Genomic DNA, 8503 nt, shown 5'->3' with positions numbered 1-8503 from the left:
TCAGATTAGATGAAGTTATGTCTACAGCAGGAAGGGTTTTGGTCAGAATAATTAGAGGCAGGCACTACTCTACAATGCGTTTGAGGAGGTGGGTGCAGGAGAATTGGGGACACATTCTAGATGCGCTTCCATCTATATGCACCATGCCCAAAGGATGGTTTTCTTTCAAATTTAGTAAAGAGGAGCATGCGAACTGTTTTCTCTCGCATTACTGGAACATAGAAATGTCCCCTATGTGTTTGAAAAGGTGGAATCCCCTCTTTGAAATTGAGCGAGAACAACTAGGTGTAGGCGACAAGCTGCATTCTTCTTCTTTCACTTGGCCATGACAAATGAATAAAGAAAATAATATCAACCCCTTGGAAATGGAAAGTTTAGAACAAAAAATACGATGAACAAAAAAAGGAATCTAATAAGTTGAAGGGATAAAAAACATGCCACCCATAGAAATTGTATTGAGCCTACTACTACAAAGGAAATTAGTACAACAATTTCATTTTAAAATAATGTTTTAGTGTAGTAGTGTACTCTAATAAGAAACTATGAAGATGAAGCAAACTAATAAGTTAGAAAATTATGTAGAAACAAAATGATTCCATCCTATCGATATTATATTTTGTCATATTGTAATGGATGATCTAGTTACAAAAATAGAATTTCATAGCTTCGACAATTTTTATAATAGAATTTATTAAATTTTATTTAGTCTCAACCAGTTACATCAAACTAAGCTCAATCATGTTTCTAAGACCCTATGAAACCCTATGGTGACTAGGTCAAGACTTGAACAAGCCCCTAGTGGAACACCATCTCTATGGAATTTGTGAAATCCGAACTTATCTAAGATAAAGTCCAAGCCTTTTTTGTGATGAATACTTTGCCCATTTTGAGGGTGAAGTTCAAGTCCTGTCTGTGATAATATCTGAGCCCATTCAAAGTTGAAATCAGAGTCTATTATGTGGTTAAGACTGAGCTTTCTGGGACAGTAAAGAAGGCCTAAATTTGGCCCTAGTACAAATCTAAGTCAAGTCTTTGATCGAGTTCATTGTGGATAGTTGAAAGATAATTTGTGGAAAACTTTTGGAGGGTTGACTTGGTACTTGTTGGACACTTTTCTATCTCACATTAGGAGAGAGAAGAAAGTTATGTGTGTCTTGCATGTTATATATTTGCATGCAACATCATATTAAATCTTTCAACATGTTTTGACACCCATAAAATGTAGATTGCGTATCATTCTCTTAGGAATGATATGATGTCTTACATCCTTATAAGTATACAACTTTTCATTTAAATGTGGGCAAGGAAATGCAACAACCTTCTACTTTGTAGAATTTCTTTTGTTCCATATTCTACTTTGTAGAAGTTCTTTTTCCCAAGTTAATTGGGCTCATTAACATTGTAGAAGTTCCAAACTTTAGTGATACCATATTTGACTAGTATTCTCTACAAATTATTGATGTCAGGATTATCACTTATTGATCCTTGGACCTCTTCACCTAGTATTATAGAAATGTACTCATTTATCAACCTCACCATTATTGAAAGTGAAATTTAACATCACTCTTTTTCATATTTTTCATGCATATTTCACTAGATTCCAAGATAGGTGTCTCTAAAAGGATGACAAGGACTAGAAAAATATTCATTCATGTTCAAAACACCCAATTATGTTCATAACATTAGTTTTTCAATGAAATTTTATTCCATGTTGCTTCACATGGGTTCATATGGAAACCCAACTGATGGAAAAGGCCCATTCCAGTTAAGGGAATTGTAACAGAATTTGTTGGTTTATGTCACTTTCGTTTATACCAAATTCTACTTTGAAGGTCATCCATGCTTCCTAGGAAGATGTAGTTGTTGCTATGTTAAATAAGGAATTATCATCCAATGCATGTTTTTTAAGATCCAATACTAAGGCATCACATACTTCCTCACATGGGTTATTAGACCGATGCTCAATCAATTATTTACATCAAAGAAAATCTTTCACTTTGATAGATCCCAAAATTTAAAATTTTTATCAGTAAATTTTGGAAGTGTGACTAGCTCTATCCTGCTCCATTCATCCTTGAATCATTCTATTTCATCTACTTATCTTTTAGATTCCATGACAGTGGCGAGAACATCTATGAGCCCTATTGAAAATAGCAATAAGAAATGATAAAAATAGAATCCAGAATATTCCAATTTTAATTTGTCCTTGAATTAAAATTGTGAATTAAAATTCGAATTTAGTCTCACCAGCTGCTTGGAAATAATTAATTAATTCATTATGGATTAATTAGTTGGATAAATTCAAGTTAGAAGTCTTTCTCCAGTCATGCAACAGTTATCCCTTAAATTAAGGAGATTATCCCTTAATTAAGGAGGTAAGATTGAGTTATATTTGAGTTGTAATTAGTTAGCTTAGTTCATTGAGTTAAGTCCAGTTAAATTAGTTCAAAACTATTTGAGGAACTACTTGTGAGTTATCAGTCAGTTGATGCATGCATGCACTCAACAAGTGTACTCCAGATAACTGAAGATTCCCTCATCAGAAACTCATGCATGTCTATTTAGAGAAAGATCCAGTTGAGACTAAAGTTAAGGATAGGTTATTATCAGTTTCATGTGTTTTCATATAAAGGAAACTCATGCATGCAGTCAAGGTAAGGTTCCTTGAGGATTGCGCAGTTCTGATAGGGTATAGGATCAGTGTGAGTGATTAGTCTTCCACTTGGTAACAGGAGGATCACCCAGAGAAACTGCGCAAGGAAATAGGAGCTTGGAGGGTAGAGGAAAAGGCTTGTAAGAAGCTTTGTTTTCCTATGAGCATCCAAGAGGATTGTACTGAGAGATGGCTAGTTGTGAGAGCTAAGGCTTTGTATAATTCTGATGTATTTCTGCCTTGTATGATAATACAGATAGTGGGGTTTTTAGCTGAGGCTTTCCCCTGAGTATTCTTCTGTGTTTCATGTGCATTGATTCTTCTCTGGTTATATGTGTTCTGCTTGATCTTGCTCAAATATTTTAAGCTTCCGCTAATTGATTGTAAAAGTAGATTAAAGTATTTTGATTTAGTTATATTGCATTATCAAGTTAATCTACAGTCATAATTTCTACATGGTATCAAAGCCAAGTTTATCGGAGCTGTGAACAGTATACTGAGAAGAGAATTTGGAGTTTGAAGTTCAGGGTTATAGGTGCAAATCAAATTCATATCATACTTCAGGTTGGTCAATGGCATTCTATGGCTTGAGACTTGAGTATGCCTTGGATGGAAACTTGAATTACATAGAATGGAAAGATCGCATGGAGGCTGTATTAGAAGACAATGGCTTGAAGGATTTCATTGATCAAGAAATCCTAAAGCCAGGTTCAACTAATGTACAAGAGTTGGCTAAGTGGAAGAAGTGTGTGGTGAGGGCGAGATGGATCATCCTTGAGGGAGTTCAATACCATATTATATCGAGTATCCATGGGAAGGATACTCCATATTCAATGTGGAAGACATCACTACAAGAAAAAAGGAAACTGGTGAGGGGCGAAAAATGTCACCATAAGCTCATTGGTGATGGTTAAAAGATCATTCGTCACCAAAAACTGAACGTCACCAAAGGTGGCATCGCCAAAAGTATAGGTGTTGTAGTGACATACAAAGTTCGTCACCAATAATGATTTATAATGACGGATAACAACCGTCACCATTTCATATGAGAAATGGTGATGGACCATAGCCTCTGTCACCAAAACCTGAACGTCACCAAAGGTGGCATTGCCAAAAGTATAGGTGTTGTAGTGACATTCAAATTTTGTCACCAATAATGATTTATAATTATGGATAGCAACCTTCATCATTGCATATGAGAAATGGTGACAGACCATAGCCTCGGTCACCAAAAACTGAACGTCACCAAAGGTGGCATCACCAAAAGTATAGGTGTTATGGTGACATTCAAGGTCCATCACGAATATTGATTATAATGATGGATAGTGACCATCACCATTTCATATGAACAATAATGATTTATTGTGATGGATCTTTAATGGCTGTCACTATTGGTGCATATATATGGTGATGTTCATTGACCGTCACCAAAAGCCGCATTGCTAGAAGTATAGGTGTTGTGGTGACATTCAATGTCCATCATGAATAATGACTATAATGACAGACAATGACCGTCACCATTTCATATCAACAACAACAATTTATGGTTACGGACCTTTGAGGGTCGTCACTATTGATGCGTATATATGGTGGCATTCGTTGACTGTTATCATTTCATATTTTTGGTGAGGGTCGAAAAATGTCACCAAAGCTCATTTGTGATGGTCAAAAGAGCCTCCGTCACCAAAAATTGATCATCGCCATTCCATAGGGATGTCAGTGCATGATGGAATCGAACCACCAACCTCTTACTTGTAAAGCAGGTGCTCTTCCATTGAGCTATAACACCCTTTAAAGAATTACATTTTTTAAAATTAGACCTTGAAACTTCATAAATTGTAAATTCTACAACTTTCAATAAATTAAAGTCTCAGCAATATTTTACCAAACAAGCAAAGCAACATTGAAGATGTAGGTCCCTACCTAATGGTTATTGAAGTTATGAAAATTGGGTGGAGGGAAAAATAGTTATGTATAAGAGAATCAATATGTTCAGTTGAATTCTCTGTTAGAAGTGAAACTCTAAAGACATTTATAACTTATAAATGACCTATAACTATCAAATGCACCAAATATTTTAAAGGAAATGTCATAAGTGGATATCATATGGAAGAAGAGGAGGTAGGGACTTGGAACCCTTGTACATCTTGGCATGCCTTAGCACTTGGCACATCTTATCTTGTTTGACATGTCTTCGTACTATCTGGCACATCTTAGCATGCCCTAGCATTCCCTAACACACCTTGGCAATCATGACCTCACAACTAGCATTGCAGTTTTCCATGACTTGGGAACCTTACATTCACTAGAACACCTTGGCACTCCCTAGTTTTCATGCCCTTTATTATCCTCCATAATGTCCTAGGCTGATGAAGAGATCGACATAGATAACCACAAACCAAGCTTTTAGTTTGGTAGCTAACCCTACCAAACTAGAGAGGGCTCTCTCTATGAAATCACAGCCAAGAGATGACCAGAATGTAAAGGATTTTAGGCTAGATAGCTAGGGTCATGTGGGTTTTTGGAAAATTTAGGGACTTGGAACTCTATCCACCAGTGTCTTGTCTCAAAGGGACTTTGTTAAGGAGGCAAGGGCTTGGAACTTTGTCTAGGATAAAACACTTAACATGCATGACAAAATCTTCCTAGAATAGAGTACCTCCTACCTAGAAGAGTGTCCCCTGCTCAAAATATAGAACCCTTCTCTACTGTGCACTTTTCTTAAAGATAAATGTGTGCATAAAATAGTATTAATAAAAACACCTAAATTAAGAAAAGTGAGCATCTAAGTCAAACTATAAAAGTATAATAAATATGGATCTATATAAGTTTGGGAAACACTAGACAAGCATGCTTTCATACAAGAACAATAAGATGCCTAAAATCGATGGGACTCTTTTATCGTTGCTATATCCTCACAGCAAAACTGGAATCTATATCATGTACCCCAAGGCTATATGCATTTTCTGAAGGTGTAGATTGAAAGGATCTACTAAGATGAAGTACTATTGAAGGAGAAACACCTTCAAAACAATAGATAAAGTCTATTGTGAAATTAACCCATTTTCACACAGACCAAGTCTACTACTGGGTACACTTCTTCGATGAATGGAAACTACATTGTATTGTAGTGCTGCTGAAGGAAAAACACCTTTAATGCAACACGGATAAAACTCTAACAGATATTATCACTGTGGCCTTGGTTTTCGATGATCTCATCAATATAGGTAACAAATTTGATAATTGAAAAACCAAAAGGTGAGATGCATAGATCATTTGAAATGACAAATTTGGGCATACTTTATTAGTCTTTAGGAGTGTTAGTATAGAAAATGCAAGGTAACTTGTTGTGTCTTTATATCACAGGCCAAGGATGCGAAGAAATACATAAAATATTAAATAGCATGGTATAAGTCGATTGCAGGTTATTTTGAAACAGGAATGAAATTCTCCTTGTGCAGGTTCTAATCTAGTGGGTATAAGTTTAAATAAGAAACTGATAGTTATGGGGTTGAAATTGTCTCACAATTCATGAAAAGTCCCAAATTTGTTCACTAGAAAGAAGTTGAGCAAGTCGTCAGGTTTATGGAAGGGAACACCCTATTCACTGGAAGATAACTTGAAATTAGTCAGGCATATTATTTTTCGTCTTCTTGTATGTGTGTGCTTTGAAAAGATGACCACATCAAAAGACTCAATAACAACTCTGGTAAAGTTTATATATGTGAAGCACTTCTGAGAAACCCATCGCTTAATGAAAATTGAGTGAGGAATAGGTCGAAGGATTCAATATTGCACTCAGCCATAAAAAGGAAGTTGGGGTATCCAACATCTTGCCAGAAAATAGACTCCAACCATAATGTGAAAGGCAGGTTAACCGTGAAACCTCTTTCCCACTTTATAGTATTGTTCCCTATTGAATTCCAACAGGTATCTAGCTGCTTAGATCCACAAAACTCGTGCTAGGTAAACTCTTCATGATACAATTGTGACGTGCAAGCTTGACACACACTCTAGTTTCCCTCTAAAAGAGGGTAAGTCAAAATATTATGACAATCTTAACTGTAATTTGATCATACAATATTAAGGTATTGCATGGAATAAACAATATACTATCAATGCACTAATGAAGAACTCAAAATAAACGAATTTCTTATTGCTACAATAGCGCCTCTTGGGATTCTCGGATAAAGCACCTAACTTGCATGGAAAAAGCTTCCTAGAATAGGGTACCTCCTACCTAGAAGTGTGTCCCCTACTCAAAATATAGAACACTTCTCTATTGTGCACTTTTCTTAAAGATAAATTTGTGTATAAAACAGAACTAAGGAAAACACGTAAATTAAGAAAAGTGAGCATCTATGTCAAACTATAAAAGCATACTAAATATGGTTGTATACAATATTGAGTTATTGCATGGAATAAACAATATACTATCAATTCACTAATGAAGAACTCAAAATAAACAAATTTCTTAATGCTCCAATATCGTCTCTTGGGATTCTCGGATAAAGCACCTAACCTGCATGGCAAAAGCTTCCTAGAATAGAGTACCTCCTACCTAGAAGTGTGTCCCCTACTCAAAATATAGAACCCTTCTCTACTGTGCACTTTTCTTAAAGATAAATCTGTGCATAAAACAGAACTAAGAAAAACACCTAAATTAAGAAAAGTGAGCATCTAAGTCAAACTATAAAAGCATACTAAATATGCCTAAAATCGATGCCTTCTTTCATCATTGCTACAACCTCATAGGAAAACTATAATCTAGAACATGTATCTTAAGGCTACATGCATCCAATAAAGGTGCAGACCGAAAGTATCTACTAAGATGAAGTATTGTTGAAGGAGAAACACCTTCAAAACAACAGATAGGGTCTAATGTGCATTCAACCCATTTGCACACATGCCAAGGTTGCTACTAGGTACACTTCTCCCCTAAAAATGGAAACTACAGTGTATTGCTGCTCTATTGAAGGAGAAACACCTTTAGAGAAACACAGATAAAACTATAACATATATTATCACTATGGTATTGGTTGTAGAAGTTCTCATCAATATAGTTAACAACTTCGATAATTGAAAAACCAAAAGGTGAGCTACATAGATCATTTGAGATGATAGATTTGGGCATACTTTATTATTTTTTAGGAGTGTTAGTATAGAAAATGCAAGGTAGCCTATTGCATCTTTATGTCAGAGACCAAAGATGTGAATAAATACAGAAAATATTAAATAGCATGGTACAAGTCGATTGCGGGTTCTTTCGAAACAAGAATGGAGTTCTCCTTGTGCAGATTCTAATCTATTGGGTATAGATTTAAATAATAAATTTATAGTTATGGGGTTGGAATTGTCTCATGATTCATGGCAAGTCCCAAAGTTATTCGCTAGAAAGAAGTAGAGTGAGTCGTTAGGTTTATGAATGGGAACACCCTATTCACAGGTACATAACTTCAAATTAGCCAAGAATATTATTTCTCCTCTTCTTGTACGTGTGTGATTTGAAAAGCTAACCAACTTTGAAGACTCAAGAACAACTCTAGTAAAGTTTATAGGTGTGCAACACTTTTGAGAAAACCCATCACCTAATAACAATTGAGCGAGGAATATGTCAAAGGATTCAATCTTTCACTCAGTCATAAAAAGGAAGTTGGGGTATCCAACATCTTTCCAACAAACCAACTCCAACCATAATGTGAAATCTAGGTTAACTGTGAAACCTCTTTCCCACTTTGTAGTATTTTTGCCTCTTGAATTCCAATAGGTATCTGGCTTCTTAGATCACAAAAATTGTCCCAGGTAAACATTACATGATACCAATGTGATGTGCAAACTTGACACGCACTC

This window comes from Pinus tabuliformis, chromosome 9 (assembly GCF_031772625.1).
Source record: "Pinus tabuliformis cultivar Carrire ecotype Pingquan chromosome 9, CPIR1, whole genome shotgun sequence".
In the NCBI taxonomy this organism is placed as follows: domain Eukaryota; kingdom Viridiplantae; phylum Streptophyta; class Pinopsida; order Pinales; family Pinaceae; genus Pinus; species Pinus tabuliformis.
This window is presented reverse-complemented; position numbering follows the sequence as displayed.